This window comes from Acomys minous (genome assembly GCF_964271855.1).
Source record: "Acomys minous genome assembly, chromosome: 4".
Taxonomy (NCBI): Eukaryota; Metazoa; Chordata; class Mammalia; order Rodentia; family Muridae; genus Acomys; species Acomys minous.
Genome location: NC_140486.1, coordinates 12632848 through 12649417, shown reverse-complemented (window position 1 = coordinate 12649417; position 16570 = coordinate 12632848). Strand labels below are relative to the sequence as shown.

General features: G+C 49.5%; 1 protein-coding gene and 1 long non-coding RNA gene across 2 annotated transcripts in view; one reads left to right on the top strand and one right to left on the bottom strand.

Moving 5' to 3' along the window:
• Positions 1–16570, top strand: part of ZBTB7C (zinc finger and BTB domain containing 7C) — a 311453-nt gene that overhangs the window by 180959 nt on the left and 113924 nt on the right. Inside the window, exon 3 of the mRNA XM_084780977.1 lies at positions 4825–4886. The gene's annotated coding sequence lies outside the window, so the exon portion shown is untranslated. The remainder of the gene's footprint in view (positions 1–4824; positions 4887–16570) is intronic.
• LOC311596997 lies at positions 2342–14917 on the bottom strand. Its single transcript, XR_014779048.1, has 3 exons — positions 14791–14917; positions 5983–6210; positions 2342–2516 (listed from the first exon to the last, which is right to left on the bottom strand). It is a non-coding gene; the product is annotated as an uncharacterized lncRNA (long non-coding RNA).

Sequence of the window (16570 nt, the reverse complement as noted above, 5' to 3'; positions counted from 1 at the left end):
GCAGAAAGCAGGGTGGGCACCCCGACCGCAGATTGGGCCTTTGTTCCTTAGGCAGGCTGCATACCCTTGGCCTCCACTCCCACGCCCAGGCTCCAAGGACTGTCTAGATGTGAGCTTAGCTGCCCTTTTCTCAGAGCTATTTTAATATTCTAGGCCAAGGCCACTCAGACTCAGACTTGAGGAGCCATCATCCCGCAAAGCAGGGAAAGAGGAGGATTCGGTTGCCTAAGAAGGCCGTGCCCAGGCCTTCTCCTCTCTTCCTTTCCTCTGAAGGAACCAAGCTAATCTGGTGCCAGATGGACTTCCTAGGACAGCTTAGCTTATCCAGTGTCCCCATTTACAGACGACTTGAGAGGAAGCCCGAAGGGGAAACCATAGACCTCTTTCTCCTCACCTCTCCCCCAACTTCCCCGAGTGGCAACACTGCACTGGCTTGCTAAGATCGGTGGGCGGATGCCAGTGCTTTCAGACTGCCATCCGCCAGGCTAACGGGCTCACATTAGAGTCTCTCTCGGTGTGTTATGCTCAATGGGTCTGGAGAAATGTGAACATACAGAAAAGGTCTCACTGTCTCTAGAACTTTCTGTGCCCTTTGTGTTCATTCTTCCCTCACCCCAATCCCTTGCTAAGCACAGACCTTTGGGTCATTTCCGTGTTGCTCCCTTTCCCAGAATGCAGCACAGTTTTTTTCTCATCAGCGAATAGACTCTTCTGTCTGGACCGACTACGTATGTATCCGTCCGCATGCTGAAGGCTGTGCTGGCGTCTTCCGTAGAAAGAAGCTGCTGAACACTGGCGCGCAGGTCTTCATGTGGACGGATGCACATTTCCAGCTCACATGGGTGCCTGAGAATATGACCGCCAGGCTTGCCTTTGCGGGAACTTTAGGGGTAGTTAAGGGAGACCCTGCCACAGGGTCTGTCCTCCGAGAGGACCTCCTGTGGCCCCTGCCACTCTACACTTGTTTCTAAAGGGTGTGTGCTTGTGTTATGCACCTTCCAACCTCACAGAGCACTTGTCCCTGCTGCCTGGCTGCTGCTGATCATCACAGGAGGAGGAAATCAGCAGGGCATGGCTCGAACTGGAACTCATCGCCCACTTCTGCAGCTGTGAGATTGTGAACAGAACTCTGGCCTGTTGTTCAGTGTGGTTGGGAGTACTTGTCCACTTTGTTCTGGGGTGCTTTTAGGAGCGGAGTGGGAGATTTGCAGAGCTCCTCTGAGCATAGATTTTTCTCCTCTAAAAAATTCAGTAGTGACTCAGAACTTAGCTCCCTGCCTGTCTAGAAGCCTCCAGAAAGACTGCCAGCAGAATCTGCTTTCTCATGGCTGTATCTCTAGCAAGAAGCAGATCTTGTACTCAAAGAATGGGCCAAAGCTCTCCCACTTGCCTGGCAGGTGCATGGGACCAGACTAAACCACAAAGCATTGTCCACACGTTAGTTAAGGGAGATTGTTAACATTAGTGTTAATGTCACTGCTCATCTAGTTTTAAATGACAATTTATCCCATTGCCACTGAAAGCCACGGTGTTTCAGAAGAAGCAACCTGTGTGTCTGTCTCCCAAGGCAGAGGGAAACGATACGATGACCAGGAAACAGAGCCACGCAAGAATACCACTGTCATCTGCCCAGACTGTCTCTCCCTGGGAACGCAGTCTGGAGCCAGTGCTCTCTGGTCTCAGAACAGCACTCCCACTTAATCTGGCCTGTCTGGGAGAGCCAGGGGCATCTGTCCTGCCGCAGCCAGACTTGACAGACAGGGCTACTGGTCACAGAGCCAAGGGCTGGAGAGATGGAGCCTAGACGGTGCCCTCTGGCCTGTTTCCAGCCATTCCTGGAGATTCAGGAAAACAAGTCATTAGTCTAGAGGACTTTAATGATCAGATGAGAGCCAGGAAAGCCAGGTCATAAGTTTGAAAGCACCAGGGTCAGTGTCTGGGAAGACAGTGGAGTGACTGCAAACCTTGTCTTGTCCAAGGAGGGTCACGGCTGGCACCGTGTCCTCTGATAATGGTACCTAGCACCAGGGCAATGGTGGGGTGGGGTGTAACACTGGAACGTTACTCATTCTCCACATTCTCATTTCCAGGCATAATTTTATTATCTGTTTGACTTGGAAGAGCCTTCCAGATCATGCCCTATTTATTAGCAGGGAGACAGAGGAAGCTTGTCCAAAGCAGCTGTTGGGCTCCTCCCATGTCTCCGGCTTAGGCTCTCCACTCCCCTCCCCCATCGTCATCATCATCATCATCTCCTTTTTTTCTTGTAACACTGGTTTAAGACTTAAAGCATATTCCAAGGGGGAAAAAAATCTAGGACACTGAAAAAAATTGTCTATGCTGTTTATTCATTCTTTCTCTGAGAAGCCATTAGCTGTAATGACCCTTCCAAATTAACCAGACCTGGAAATACCCAGCTGCCGGCACCTGCAGCAGCTGCTGGTGGGTTCTACCTGAAGTCCTGAGTCTGGTGTTCCGCAGCACTGCCCACAGGCCTGCTTCCTGCCAAGTCTTCCCTGAAAAGGAGGCAAAGGAGCCCAGCAGCTCTTAGGATGGAGTGTGTGGTCCTGAGGCAGGCACAGGTCCACGGATTCTTAGGGAGGAACACCACTCAGACTACAATGCAAAGCAAGGCTAATCCGGTCAACACAGGCTACAGCATTCGCAAAGAGCATCAGGGGAAGGGGTCTGGAATCCAGGAGGCTCCTGAGGGATGTGGGATTTGATGTGAAGCCAGAAGATTGGGCTAAGGCACAGGGGGCAGACAACGGGGAAACACAGTGTAGCCTATGTGACCGGAGGGAGCAGGCAGGAGACAGCGAGGGGCGGTGCTGTCCCTAGAGGAAAGCAGATGCTGTAAGCAGATGTGTAGAACAACCTTGCCTCTCAGCATGTAGGCCTTGTGTGCAACTACATGGCACAGGCCCCTGCTTGTCAGCTGCCCTGAGCAGTGTAGCTTTAGTCCTGGTGACAACTACCCTGTTCAAGTTTGAGAGTGACATGGGACAATATGATTACTCAAAGTCTTGAAGAGCCAGCCTAGTGAGCCTTGCACCAGTATAACAAATGGATTTTTTAAAAAAAAATTTGAAACAGAATACATACATATATACATATATATGTATATATATACATATACATATATATAATTTATCATTTTAACAACTTCTCAATGTGTGGTTTCATGGCATTAACTTTGTCATACTGCTGTGTAGCCATCCCCACCACTCAGTTCAGAGCTCTCTCTTCTTCCTCATCTGTGCTTATAAGACACCCCCACCACACCCCCAGCTTTTGCCCTGTACTTTTGTTTCTATAGATTTAGCTCCTCTGGACTTCTCTGGTAAGGGGAATTATTTGGAAGTGGTCTTTATGTGACTGGCTTCTTTTACTTAACATGGCCCTGAGGCTCACGTTCAGTATAGATATCAGAATTTCTTTCTTTTCAAAGGGTGGATGATAGCCCCTTGTATGACTGTACCTACCGCATTATTCACTCAATGACTGTTAGAGACTTTGCCTATTGGGAATGAGTCTGTTACCGGTTTTCAGGCTTTGAAATGGTCAACCCAGTCTGTGGCTGTGACCCCAAAAGGGCCTTCACTTTTCATCCTGAAATAACATTGGTTGTGTGGCACTGTGTGTCTCTTTCTCTGGTTTACTGGGGTCTTCTCTTCCCTTCTAAAATGTATTTAAGCATAGCATGGTATGGTCTCAGCACTTTGGAGGCAGGGGAAGAGGCAGAGCGTGTGCCCATGAGTTTGAGGCCAGCCTAGTCTGCATAGTGAGTTCCAGGCAAACAGGACCAGAGCAAGACTTTGTTAAGAAGGAAAGAGGGAGGGAGAGAGGGAGGGAAAGAAAGAAGAAAAGGAAAGAGGGAAAGAAAAGAAAGGAAGGAAAAAGGAAAGGAGAAAGAAAGAATACAGAAAAGGGGGAAAGGAAAGAAAAAAAGAAAAAGAGGAAAGAAACAAAAAAGAAAGAAAGAAAGAGGAAAGAGAGAAAGAAAAGAAAGAAACAGAACTTCACTTTCAAGCTTCCTTTTCTGTGAACTCTTCCCTCCCCTGTTTCCCCAAAATTGAAGCACAAGTCAGCAGAAGCAGAGGGCACCCTGTCTTGAGGCATCCCTACCTCCTCGCATTAATTGCCCAGACTTACATTACAACGCATTACAGCGGTGACATGCTCAGGCAGAAGCAGGAGAATTCACAGTTCAGGTCGGCATTGTCATTAACTCAAGTCTTTGGTGTCAGCTCCCTCCCACAGCGGAGCGTCCCTGCGTGGCCTCGCAGTCAACCTCCCCGATGCATTTTCTGGCCTTTGTTGGTTTGTGTCAGCTCTTGAACATTATTTAAATGTAGTTTGGGGTCCATGAATGCAATTACCATTGTGTTATTATTCAGAGGCGGATTGTTAAGATGCAGGCAGCTGTACAAGGAGATGCCCTGTGCTGTGAGGTCCAATTTAGGAGGGCCTTCTGAGCCCGCGCGCACCGTTGCTAGGCAACCCCATGCTACAGAAGTGGAGGCCTCGCTGGCTCCGGAGTGGGAAGAAGCCCTGTGCCTTCAGGGAATTGGAGGCAGTGGTCAATCGGAGACTGGCAGGGCGCCGGGAGCGGGAGGAGGCGGCGTGGGCAGAGCCCACAGGCCTGCAGGGGTGGGGGCGCCCACCCGACAGAACATGGTGTTCCCAGGGAGGGGAGGGGAGTGCTGCAGGAAGGAACGTGCGTGCTGAGAAGGTGTGGAGCCGGAGGCCAGCCAGGAAAGCTTGAAGGATACCCAGAGCAGATGCTAACGTGCTTCTCTCTGCCTATCCCTCTCTTTGCAGGAAATGAGCAGGTTTGCAGAAAAGCTGGTGGCCTGAAGTTGAAGCCAAAGGAGTCGGTGCTTGTAAGTAGGAATTTTGCTTGTTGAGTTTTGTGGTTTAACAATGCTTCTGGGAAATGGGCAGTTTTCCCTGCTAAGGGCAGGAACTATGTGACCTGTGTGGAACTGGCTTTGGATTCTTCTTCTGGAAGGTCCCTCTCATTGGGCAGGGCTGGTCCCAAGCACATAGGCCTTAAGTCAAAGGAGGATGTCCTGAGCCCCGCTCTGCCCTCTATGCAGAGGCCACCCCTGGGGGGCTTCCCAGACAGATCTCCTTGACTGTAGGTCTGCAAGACTACCCAGAACACCGAGAGGCTATGTCTGCACTGTCCTAAGTTTGCTGTTTGTTGTCCCTGTCAAAAAATTTCTCTCACACACCACAGGACAGTGTTCTCAAGCCAGAGCAGTGAGTCAAACTTGAGTATGGGAAAAGGTGCATGAGACATAGAACCTTCTAGAAGGGTACCTAGACCTGCTCTGGCTCCCATGGCATGGAAAGAGACACCAGTGATGAGAGTAGTCAGGGAGGGTCCCCTCTGGGGAAGGACAGACTTGACGTGGGCCTCATGGGAGGTGGGGAGCAGAGCAGAAGCCTTACTGGCTGTGTGAAGGGCAGCACAGGTGTGGGTCTAGTGGGCGGAAGAGAGGTTGGCGAGGCCGGACAGGACGCTGAGTGCCCAGAATGGTGATACAAAGAACCGTCACACGGAAAGTGTCTCTCATCTGTGTAAATAAAGGTACATTCTGCCCAGCTTGCCTGCCGTTCCATCATGTACAGATGACTGTGTGGGTTTTTTTCACCCAACTTGAGGTTGGCCTTGAGATCAGCACATATGCACACTGGAAATGCATGTCTGGGATTGTCCCTGGGTCTCAGAACACGTCCCTCAAATGCACAGAGAGCCTTCTGCAGACAGCAACAGCCAAGGGCCACAATCACCCATGAAGCCAGCACTGGGGACACAGTAAGGTTAAAGTGGACTGTCACCAAGATCCTTGCTTGTTCTCCTGGAGAGCCACTGGTGCCCAGGACAACTGAAATCTATGTGTTTAACAAATGCAGGTTAGCAGGAAGGGCTGGCTATTTTTTGGAATACTAATAGTAATAAGTAGTACTTACTTAGCATTAGCTGTGTACACGCACTTGGCAGGCTTGCCTCTTGAGAGCTTCACACGGTTACCAGGCATTCCCATTGTAGAACTAGAGAAACTGAGACTTAGACTTAGACACATCTGCTCAGGTGACCTGGTATGTGGCACATCTAAGACGTTCACTCCAGCCCTCTGATGCAGGAGACTGGATCTCACTCTGATGAAGAAGCAGCCCATGCTAGGGCTGCCTGCACCCCTGTTGGAGACATAGAGTAATAATGATCCCACGGTCCCCAGGTCCCTGGGTTCTCTTCACTCTGGGGCCAGTGTGGTGTCTCTCTGGCTCTCATAGGCAATGCATCAGACAAATGGTCTCTGGCAAAGAAGGATGCTGGTTATGCTCCTGTATCCAAAGCAGCAGGCCATGTGCACATCTGACACTAGGGGGTACTCTGTCAACACGAGGGGGTTCCATGTGCAACTGCTGGTGAAAGATCTGCTGGAGTGTCCTGGGAGCAGAGCCTGAGATGGTACAGGGTGCGTGTGACATGTTCATAGCGAACACTTGCCCGGGGGGCCAGGGCAGCACAAGTGGCAGCCAGGCTCCCAGCAAGTACATATGCTAGGGCGAGTCCCCTCGGTTCCATATGCAACACTGCGCTGATGTATGGGTTGGAGACAAGGCTTGGGGCTTCATTTGCCGCATTACTCTTCTGCAGCCTTCCATCACACTTCCAGAGGCATGCTGCTCCCACGGCACCACCTGAGTCAAGAGCCAGGAGTCCAGAGACTGTTCCAGGCAAAAGCCACATGCTATACACTCAGACCTGGGAAGGTGTGTTCTGGTAGGTCAAGAGGACCTGGGCCCAGCACTCCTTGCATTTACTTTCATGCCTAATTAGCATCTCTGTTGTAAAGACAGCCACCCACAGGTCACAGCCACTTGACCTGGCAGGCCTCTGACTGCCTTTGTGCTTTCAAAGCATAGGGAGAGCTCAAATGGTGACAGTGACAAAGCAGCCTCTAACAGTAGTGATGTCTACCTGGTCTGAAAATGTGAACTTTTATTAACTGCATTCCTGTTCTTGATTGGTAATAGTCTTGTGGCTCTTAACTGGAACGTATCAGAAGGTCTCCAGTTAAAAAGAAACACCCCCCAATCCTTAGCCCCAAGCCCCAAGTTTCCTAGAGACACCCAATGTTCCCCACCATTGTGTGTTGCTTTTCATTTAGATGCCCGAGTCTGGTTACTCTGGCGCCATATTGAGAGATGCCACCTTCTTGTGACTTGGAGTCAGCAGTTGGGGCTATCCCCGAGGGGCTGGGCTGAGATGAGCCTTCTCATTGGCTGTTTCCTCAAACGGCCCTCTGTGGGATGGCTCAAATGCATGCCCGCTTTGTAGATGTTCCTAACTCCTTAGATTTCCTCTGTTCCTACAAGCGATCTGACAACCACTCTCTAATCACAATAATTGTTTAAAGCAAATCACTTTTGCTTTGCTGACCTGAAGCTCTCGGAATTCCCAAGCCTTTAAGATGCATTATTTCTATAAAGTCATTGTTTAGTGCAAATCACTGAGGTACTGGCGTATGTGTTATCTGATGTCATTGGCATCTTGTTTAATGGCTTCCTGGTGTTTCCAGAGTACGCAGAGATGAGCTGCGTTGTCAGCACCTTGTGACTTCCTTGGATGAGGTGATTTGACTTCAGTTTGGAGGCACAGTTGCTCAGGGAGGGGGTGGGCTCCTTTCCTCCCCTGCGACAGGAAGCTCTGAAAGTGGTATTGAGCCCATCTGTCAGCAAAATGACCTGGGAGATCTCCACCGTGTGACAGGCTGTAGAAGACCTGTGTGACCCTTGCATAGCGGGGCTAGTTTGTGTATCCTTATTCTGTGCCTTACTGCATCCCAGGCTGTTTGCTTCACCCTGCATACTTATCTTCTCAATTAGGTGTTATGGGTTTGGGCTAATGCTTATGAATATCCAAACAGAACTTACTTTGTACTCTTATTGGCCCAACCTGTATGTTTCTCCTTTGCGATCAAACTTCCTGCTCTCAGTTCACACACACACACACACACACACACACACACACACACACACACACACACACACAGAGTATATTCTCTAAATTACAGGAAATCCTCTAACCTGAGCATAGCCTGCTCCATCCCCAAGAGGGATTTTGGTGGCACACCTCACCACCACCACCTCCTCACCCCCTGCCAAGACTTGGGGGGGAAAAAAATCTCATTTCCGTCTGAGAAATTGAATCATTATCTAGATTGAAATAATATCTTTCCTAAACCTGCAACAAGATAAAGGATCAAATTGGTGGAGTTTCCTTATCACTGTGCAGTTTGCAGGACACAGAATAATGGCTTGTCACTGCCTCTGGCTGGTGGGTTCTGTAATACAGCTCCTGGCCTGCTTTGCATGGCTCAGTATCTGTGGCAACGAAAGACAATGGCACTAATGACAAGTGTCATTATATGAAAAGGAGAAGTAGTGTGGGGCCTAGAACAGCCTGAGCGATGTCCTACCCTATGGTGGCAGTGCCCTTAGACGGTACTCGTGTGTGTGTGTGTGTGTGTGTGTGTGTGTGTGTGTGTGTGTGTGTGTGTGTCTGTGTGTGTGTGTGTGTGTGTGTGTGTGTGTGTGTGTGTGTGTAACTGGGGGAGGCAACAAATGAGGTAGACATCCTTATTTTTTTTCAGAGTGTAGGTGCATCAAAGCCCCCTACCCCGTGCTAAGCTTCAAGAGCTGCATTTGGAGTAAGGAGATGCGAACTCGAGAAGATGGGTTAGACCTAGCTTGGGCTGGGAAACGGATCAGCTGCAGACAGCACACCAACAGACATCCCAGGGAGAGGCCTGAAAGCCTGCCTTCCAGTCTCATCTGCCATTGTTCTAGGTCAGCTCTGATCTATTGGGCTTCAGGCTTCTCTTGGTTCAGAGGAGGGTAGCACCAAGGAGGACATCGGGAGAAACAGGCAAGGCAGTGTTTATATACAGCCCATCCTCCTGGCTGTTCCTCTCAGCCCTTCCTGCTCCACTAGCAGAAGAGGCACTGCCAATGCCAGGCCCAGTCCTGCTGGCATCAAAATGTGGATATGAGCGAGGATGCTTTTCTCACGCTCCTCCACCCTATACACTCTAGCATCAGAAAAGCATCCTTAACATGAGACAATAAGACCAGACTTTCTAGTCCAGTTGGCCACATGCCCTGGACTCAGTGCCCTCCCCTCTAACAATACAGATATGACCAAAGGTCATCACTGTGTGACCTTCGAGGGCTTCCTATGTACCAGTGTTGTTCTAATGGGTTTACATACTTGATCTGGGCAACTGTGTGCTTTAGAAGTGTTCAGTGTCTGCCTTAAATGGCAGATGCCCAGAAAGGCTAAGTAACTTGGCCCAGCGACACTAAGTGCTGGAGCTGAGATCTGATTGAAGTTGAGCAGTATCCCTGAAACCTTTTAAAACTTACCCCACCAAGACTAAACAATTTGAAAACACCTGGGCTCTCATCAGCACCCACATCTTAACCCCATCACAGAGAACAGCGAGAATAACAGTCACGTGTCTGTGATGGCTCCAGGAGGCCACAGAGGTAGATTCCACCTCGGATTGGGGGGGGGGGGGTTGAGTGGTAGTCAAGCTGCCTTGCAAGTAGCTTAGATATAGCCTTTAGGGTGAGCCTTTTGAGGATAGTTTCGGCTGTTTGTCAAATGGTTTGCTAACCCCTGACCTACCTACCATTTGAACCAACCCCCATCTTTCTGCAGGGAACCCCCCTTTCCCAAGGCCCTTGGGGCTGTGCTTAACCTGCCTGGGCATCCTAGAAAAGGCTACCATCCTCTCAGCCTCACCTTGTGTCCCTTCATGGCCCTCCCTCCCCAGCCAGGTGTAAGTGACAAGAAAGTGCCTATCAGCAGAATCTTGTCTTCAAGAGAAGTGCTGGCCTGTCAGCGAGCATGCCTGATTGCCATGGTAATCACCAGGCAAATGGAATGATTTCATAATACATTTTCATCTGAAACAGGAACAGGTGTGCAGGGAAAAAAAATCAACATTGATCAACAAGACCAGTCTTGGGAGATTAATAGCGAGCTAAGGGTTGCTCAGGGAAACAAAAGGAAGGGCAAAGTATGCCAGGCTTATAATCAATATCCTTCCAGCCTGACCTCTGACCTTTCCCTGTCCCTCACTCTATTCCTTCCACCTGATCTCTGAGCTTATCAGTTCCTCCTGGCACTTTTCTGCCCTCATTTTACTCACCATCCTTGGCCACCATCCATCCTGCCTCCTCTGAGAAGCAACCCTGGGCCCACTAGCCTGATCATGGGAATCTGTCTCTACCAGTCACCTGCAGCCCCTTGAAAAAGCTCTTGCTCCTTGACTCTCTGTAAAAAAAAAAATCCCCCAACATGTATGCATTTAGTCTGTGATGCAGGCCACCTGACACAAGCTCTACCTGGCCATCCTCATGTGAGGAACCTTTGTCAGCTAGAAGCCACTAGTCCCTCCACAGGACCAGCAGAGCACTTTACTGGCCAAGACCTCGCAATTATCCTAACACCTGGTGGTGCCAGGCCTGAGAACGCCAAAATCTGAGTCTTCCCCACTGGACTGGAGTTTAGTTGTATTAGCCATTCCTTCCAGAGATGGGCTGTAAAGGAGAACCAGGACATTGCGCAGCAGCTCTTATTTTTAAGCAAGATTTCTGGTTTTCATCCCAGCTCCTTATTTCTAAATCATTGGGGGCCTTGGCTATGGGAATCCATCCTCCTGGGGCCAGAAGGACCGTCCTGGCTGCCCCATTGCTGCCTTGAGGGGCTCCAGTGCAGAGCAAGGTGGAGGCCCCCTCACTCGTGAGTCCTGGCACAGTGGGGCATGCTGCTAATTCCACTGCTTCCTCCTGGAGCTACGGTGTCCCTGTCACAGGGCAGGAGACAGAATGGATGTGACAGAGGCATAGCACCACATCAAAGGCCTTCTCCTCCTCCAAGCAGGCAGTACATCAGGGAAGTTGCCAGGCCCACTCTCTAAAGACATGACAGGCATTAGCTAATATCCCAATTTTAATAGAATGAATAATAAGAAGCCCCAAGTGTCTCTCAGAACCAATATTGAGGAGCATGCTCAGCCACATGCCCCCCCATCCCCGGTTGAATCTGGCTCCTAAAGCACTCCCAACAAAGGGGTTAGCCCAGAAGAAAGGTATTCCTCTGCCGACTTCGCTCTCTTTTAATTCCTTTCTTGTATTGCACCTCAGTGAACGGTAGGTCACGAAAAGATGAAATGAAGTTGAAAAACAGCACTCCTCAGAGAGAGGCCTGGGGTGGCAGCCCTGGCATTTGTTGGGTAGCACACGCCTGCCTTCCAGATAGATCCCCTCACCAAGGCCGCTGCACAGATCTCCACATATTCCTGAAGGAAGAGCCTCACACCCACAGATGTCTGTCTGAATCAGGGCAGCACGAAAGAGATAGCACGTGGTATGCTCAGAGTGAGCCCTGTGAAGGGAGTTGAGGTTAGAGGCCTGGGCAAGGTGCGGGGAGGGTCGTGAGACCCGCTGTAGCCACCAAGACTGTTAACATGGGGTGCTGTCTTTCCTGAGGGAGAAGAGGTGAGCAGGGAGAGAGATACTACCCGGAGAGTCAGGAAAGGGTATGAAGAGGGGCCTCCTTCCCTAGGCTGTGGTGTCTGTTCCAAGAACACAGCCGGCTTGAAGAAGGGGAGACTAGGCATTTAACATCCTGATCTCCACCTGCCTTCCCTCTGGTCCCCATGCCTTTCTTCCTCATTGCCGAACCAATCGAAAGCCCATATTGGTATTCTGCCTTTTGGGGGAAAGTTTCCACTTGAGGAGGGTGGCAAGCAGGATGGAAGGACAAATGGAAAACAGCCCAGCACACCTGTCCCTAAATGATGGGCCAAGGAAGACACTTTACCCAGAGGCCTCATCAGGGCACATGCCTGGCCTGAGGGCCAGTTTGAAGGCCTCTGGGAGAGTTCCAGGCTTCAAAGGTGAGGAGGGAGAGCAAGTAAACCTGTTTGCCAGAGTTCATATGCCTCACTATTGGGGGGGGGGTGCGGTTTGGGAGCGATGGCACCAGGGAAAAGGGTTTTCTCAGGAGAGGGGCCGTGAAGTACGAATGAATCCAAGCTGGAACACTTCATTGGGTCCATCCATGAAGGAACCCGTATGAGGAGCAGAGTGCTCTAGTAGGGACCCACAGAGTCAACCCTCCCCCAAAGAAAGAGCGTGTTGCCAGTGGGAACCAGTGTAGGTCAAGGCCTGAGTACAAGGGCCTGCCAAAAGCTTGGCAGAGGCCCACAGCCCACAATGGATCTTTGCCAGGTGGGAGCCGGCCAGAGGCCAGGCCTGACGATGTCCTTGTTTTAGGAAAGGCAGGCAATGCTCAGCCATGACCCTGAACATATCTGATGAAGATCAGTGCTGCCAAGTGAGAGATGGCTGTGGGGCCATCCTTCCTCTGGCCTGGCCTGAGCTCAGGACTTGTAGGTATGATGGCCTTTAAACTGCCTAAGTGCCCATAGGTGGGCATCACCCCACAGAAGGGCAGAGACCCCAAGCGTGGCCATTTCTTCAGGGCCACATGTCCAACCAGACTAGCTTGACTCTAGAACTGTCCCCTAGCAGAGGATAGTCCGCACCTAGATGAGTGAGTACCTTACTAAGCTTGGAACATACACTTACATTTACTAACTTAGAAATAATTTCAAGTTACAGAAGAGTCGGCAAAAATAAAAACAATCCCCTTGTATCTCAGATATCTACTATGTTGTCTATATTCTGCCTACCAGTTACATATGCACATACTTGGGTGTACAAGCATGCGTAGTCTTTAGACCACAGGAGGGCAGGGTGGACACACCATGGCCCTAGCCTGTCTAGCACGTGTTTGTGATGGAAGGCCCATCCCCTGACATAACCACACCCAATGTTGACGCACATTCCTGTCTCACCCACCACTTATTTCACGACTGTCGGATAACTGTGGCGTTGTTGCAGCATTTCTCAAAGGGCTGGGTTTTAGTTACCCTTATGTCTTCCTTAGTCTCCTTTAAGCTCTAACACCTCTACGGCCTTTCTTTGTTTTTCACGGCATCGACATCTTTGAAGAGTATGATACCCTAGTTTTTAATAAATGAAATTCCCCATTTAATCTAATGTTTCTTTGTGATTAGATCCAGGTTAGGTTTTGGCCGGAAACGGTGATTTTGTTTGTGTGTTTGTTTTGAGACAGTGTCTTTCTACGTAACCCAGGCTGGTCTTGAACTCGCTGTCCTCTCACCTCCGCCTCCTGGCACAGGCCCTCTTGGAGGATGCGTGTAGAGGCGCTTATTAGCCTTCTTCCTTGCGGAGGTTGAACTTGACTCCCGGTCTAGCTATCATACAGTTTCTCTTGCTTTCTCCCGTGTCTCGATTAGTTAGGATGAGGCAGCAGTCTGTGGGAGGTGTCTTAAAGCGATGCAGTTGCCCTGCAGCTTAACCGGCATCCATTCGCGGCTCTCGTCTGTCTGTCTGTCTGTCTGTCTATCTAACTTCAGCCCGCCTCCATATCTGCTGGTCAGCCCAGAATTAATTTATCTTTTTGTCGGATGTGTGCCTCAGGAAGCCCTGCTTTTACTATTTCTGCCCTCAATTCTTTTGGAGTTTGTACAGTTTCGGATTTAATGACTGAGCTTTTCAAGCCACCTCCCATGCAATGCCCATGCACCACCACCCTGCCTTGAGCAGATGCTGGGAACACAAAGGTCCTTGCACTCTCATGTCTCCAGGGAACCCAGGAATATTAAGCATTTGGGATTGTTCTTCAAAGGAAAGGACATACGGCCTGGTTTTCCAGAAGCCTGGGAACTGGAGGAGATTAATGGCCTGATAATCTTCATTATCTGTCGGGGCAGGCCATAGCAAGCTCCTACAACCAGGACCAGAGGTGACTGGTAATCTAAATGACCCTTCCAGTCAGGGGCTCCCCAAGCTCCTACCACCTGGACCAGAGATACCTAATAGTCTAATGACCCTTACGGTATCTGTATAGCCAGAGGCTCCCTTCAACTCCCACAACCAGGAGCAGAGGTGACAGCCCAAATGACTCTACGCTATCTGTATGACTGAGACCAGGCCAGAGCCTTCCCTAGACCCTTAAGCTAGTTCAGTTAGCCTATCTCTAGAACCCATCTTCTAGAAGAAGAAATGACGTACAGCCTGAGTTGAGCTTTGATGTAAGCGTACTTCCTTGTGCACTGGGGATTGTATTACACTGGGAAACTTTTTTTCCAAGTTGTACTGTGTTTAAAAAAAAAATGCTGACAGTGGAACAGCTGGCCATCAGGCTCTTCCGAAGTCCTGATCCAGGCTGATGAGCTCAATCTGAACTGTGATTTCATTCTCATCTCTTTGTGGTTCACTTCCCTGCCTGGACACCTGCAGCATCCCCCCTCAAGTGTCCCCCTCTTTCTTTCTGGCTTAAAAAGGGGATCCAGGTCCATCTTGCTCTTGCCCTACCACAGCCCTGGGATCAGTTTTCTCTAAGGACTTTTGGCTCCTTTTCTTGGACAATGATATTACATGTTAATAGCAGAGCATTTAGTGTGCTCAGTGTTGAGGGGTCTTTACTTCTTGGCTTCTGAATGAAATGCATACATGATATATATATATATATATATATATATATATATATATATATATATATATTCATATACATATACCTTTCATACATTGTAAGCATGCATATGCATGCACATATGAACATGCCTAGAAGCTCATACTAAATATGGACACATTTGCACACATACTCACATACTGTGGTAATTTGAATGAGAAGTGAATGTCCTGTGTGGGCTCTGGTGTTCGAGCTGTTGGCCTCCACTCGGTGACTCTGTTTGGGGAGACTGTGGAATGTTTTGGAAGTGGAACCTTTTAGAAGTGGAATCTTTTGGATGTGGAACCTTTTGGATGTAGAACCTTTTGGATGTGGAACCTTTGGCAGTGGAACCTTTTGGATGTGGAACCTTGCTGAGGGAGCCGGGCCTCTGGGAGTTTGTAGCCTCTCCTGATTTGTAGTTCACTCGCTCTGCTTTGTACTTGGGCTTGAAGATAGGATTTCCTGCTCTAGCCGCCTGGCGCTTTGCTTCCCCCACCATCATGGCCTATCACTCTGGACCCATAGTCAAAATAAACATTCTTTTTTTCTGTAAGTTGCTCTTAGTCATAATATTTCCCTCTCAGCAACAGAAAGGTAACCTATGCACATACTTACACACACACACACACACACACACACACACACACACACACACACACACACACACACTCCAGATCTAGAAACCCTGAGCCTACATCCATCCTCTAACTCCAGTTCTTTGCTATGGAGTTAGCGTCCTCCTCTCCACTCCGTATTTACTCGTCCTTCTCCAGTGAGGTGAGTAACACATCCCCTCAGTCCTTCATTACACCTAAACTCTCCGGGAACCGCTTCCCTGGAACCACAGCAGCCAACCTTCTCTACCCCAGAATGCCCTGTTCAAAAATTACCTGGTTAGCCTTTCCTCCTTCTTTTTGGCCCTTTAGTGTGGTTATAGCATTTATTTAAAATACAGTTGGGTTTGTTTTTCCTTTTCACCCAGAGGGATTGTCTTTGCTTCCTATTCTTGAAGATTTGTTTTAATTTCTTTTTATTTACTAGGTTCGTATAGTGATTCTGATCACTCCATCCCCAACCCCCTCTCTTACCTCGCTCCTACCGCTAGCAACCCTCTCTCCTTCCTACCGGTCCATTTCAAGGCTCACTTATGACTTTTGTTTTTGTTTCGTCACCCATTTAGTTTACCCAGGTCCGTCTGTGTGACCACTGGGTTAGAACTGTCCATTGCAGCCTGGTGAGCTGCACCAGTGGGCACACATCTTTTTTTTCTGTAAATTGCTCTTGCACACATCTGTAACTACTGTGAGTGATGGGGGCATTTGGAGGAGGGTGAGAAACATACGGACTGGTCCAGGGCAAGGCAACTTTTAAGGAAGTACTTCCTCTGAAGGCCACGCAAGGGTGGGGCCGCTGCTTGGGGGAGGGGACTGCAAATGCTGCTTAAGCCAGCCTCTGGGAAAAGCCTTGTTGGTGGGAAGGGAGAGGAGAGGACGTGGCAATGACACTGCAGCGCGAGCAGCCAGGACATCATATATTGGCCAAGTCGGGAGTGAGCGAGTGGTACTGGAAAGATGATGGGCGGGACCTGGGGTTTATCCCAAAGGTGGCGGGAAACCACTGCAAACCAAAGAAAAGAAAGAAATTATGCCCTGGTGGGGGAGAAAGAATGAAAGTGGCCTCTTCCCACAACTGATGTCAAAATTAAATAAGATAATTGCTGAAAAGGTTTCAGCTGCCATTAGGCCTGCTTAGAGCACTTCAGTAATTATTTCTTGTATTTTGAGGGACCTACTGATTTTCTTAATCAGGTCTCAAGTCCGATGCCCACAACACTGGGCCTATTCAAAGCACAAGGCTGGACAAGAAAACTGTCACAGGGGCTGGAGAGAGGGCAGGTGGCTCAGTGGTAGAGCTCCTGACTGGCATTCACAGGAC